Raw genomic sequence first — 2,170 nt, forward strand, 5'->3', positions numbered from 1 at the left:
GGGGGACCGCGGCGCCGCGGCCGCGCTGGCGGGGGGCGCGCTGCTCATCGGCGCGGTGCTCGCGGGGAACTCGCTCGTGTGCGTGAGCGTGGCGGCCGAGCGCGCCCTGCAGACGCCCACCAACTACTTCATCGTGAGCCTGGCGGCCGCCGACCTCCTGCTCGCCCTGCTGGTGCTGCCGCTCTTCGTCTACTCCGAGGTGAGCCGCGACCCCACCGCGCGCGCGCGCCCTGCACCTGCTCCCTCGTCCCCTGTCCCCGTCCACGCGGGGACCCAGGGCGACCCGGAGCTGGGGCGGCTGCAGGGGCGCTGTGCCTGGTCCCAGGACAACCGGAGCCTCCGTCCCCTGACACTCCCCCCCCCCTCCTTCCCGCCCCGAGCACCCGCCATCTCGCTGTCGTTTGCCCGCTTGGCTGGCCTGACTGTCCGCCCTCCCTCCGCTGTACCTCTCTTCTCTTCTCCCTGTTTTGGCGTCTGCTACCCAAGAGATGCCTTTGTCCTTCAAGCCAGGGACCTCAGAAACTGGTGACTTTGGCACTCCAGCCACCCACCACCCCCACCCGGCCGGGTTCCATTGCCCAGGGGAGCCAGATGGAAAGGCAGACTCGTGTCCAGTCCCCGGCTCTCCAGGGGCGGAGTCACATACCCATCACTGCACAAAGTCACAGCCGTGTGCGACCAGGAACACGCACACAAGAGCACCCCAGGGAAGGAGACCCTCGCTCACGCACATGCTCTGCTCCCAGCGGTGGTGGTGGGGGGGCATTCATGGCTAGGAGGTGAGGGGAAGTGAGCCAGGCTGGAGGGAGGCGGGGGGCCCTGACCTGCCAGCGGAACCAGGGGCTGCTGTGAGCTCCAGAGCCCGTCAGGAACCAAGGCCCAGAAGCCTCCAACCTCAGACCAGGTCTGGCCCTTGGATGGGTCCCCTTTGGTGCCAGTGGTTTGGGCAGAGAAAAACTGCTGGGAACTCGGGGTTCTGGGCGGTGGGGGAGGGGAGGCTCAAATTTTCTACGGTGGACATGGTGAGTCGGAGTAGGGCTGGAGCAGGGCTCGCTGGACAAGGACACCCATGACCTGCCCCTCCCCCAGAGCCACAGACAGCCGTCACTGACTGACAGCTCTAAGCGCCTAATCGTCCCACATCAGCGGGAGGGGATTTAGAAGGGGGGAGGTTGTCTGCTCCTTCGCCCTTGGTGGGGGCACAGCGCAGAACGTTTATATCTTTTGAAAACTTTTTTAATGTTTATTTTTGAGAGACAGAGAGAGAGAGAGAGAGAGAGAGCGCTCGCATGCCTGTGCAAGCAGGGGAGGGGCAGAGAGGGGGAGACAGGGAATGCGAAGCAGGTTCCAGAGCCTGACTCGGGTCTGAACTCACAAGCTGTGAGATCAGGACCTGAACCAAAGTCGGTTGCTCACCCGACGGGGCCACCCAGGCGCCCCGTGGACACTTCAAATCTTTTAGCTCCTTTATCTTCAGGGCAATTCCGTGGATGCTCTCTTCAGCCTCCTTTACAGACGGGGGGACAAAAGTGAGGGGACATGTTGAGCAGTGTCAGAGTTTAACCAGACAGGCAGACTCTTAGTCATCCTGTGGGGAGGAAATGAGGGCGGGGCCTTCAAGCTCCACGGCAGCAGAGTCCCTGGGAGCACCCCTTCCCTGGGCCCTCAGGCACCTACACCTCACCTACGGAGTCTCCCCCAGGCCTTTCTCAGTTTTCACCGGACTCGGGTCGGGGTGGAGCATTGGAGGGGGGTAGCTGGGACCCTCGCCCAGCTGGGCGTGAAGACTGCCAGGCCTGTGGGCCTCTGGCTCCTTCCCGCTCCCCCCTGAATTGCGGTCCCCGCTCCCCAAAGGCGGGGTCAGAAAGAGCCAGGGCGCAGGTGGCTGGGAGGGCTGCGGCCAGGCCGCGGGCCACTCCGGGAAGAGAGCGTCAGCGGGTCTTGTGTCTGTCGCTGCCCCGGGGCCCCCTTCCCTCGGCAGGTCCAGGGCGGCGTGTGGCTGTTCAGCCCGGGCCTCTGCGACGCGCTCATGGCGATGGACGTCATGCTGTGCACCGCCTCCATCTTCAACCTGTGCGCCATCAGCGTGGACAGGTGCGTGCCCCGGCCCCCCCCCCTGCCCCCCGCCCCGGGCCGGCCGCCCTCACTGCGGTGCTCTCGCCGCAGGTTC

This window comes from Suricata suricatta, chromosome 11 (assembly GCF_006229205.1).
Source record: "Suricata suricatta isolate VVHF042 chromosome 11, meerkat_22Aug2017_6uvM2_HiC, whole genome shotgun sequence".
Taxonomy (NCBI): domain Eukaryota; kingdom Metazoa; phylum Chordata; class Mammalia; order Carnivora; family Herpestidae; genus Suricata; species Suricata suricatta.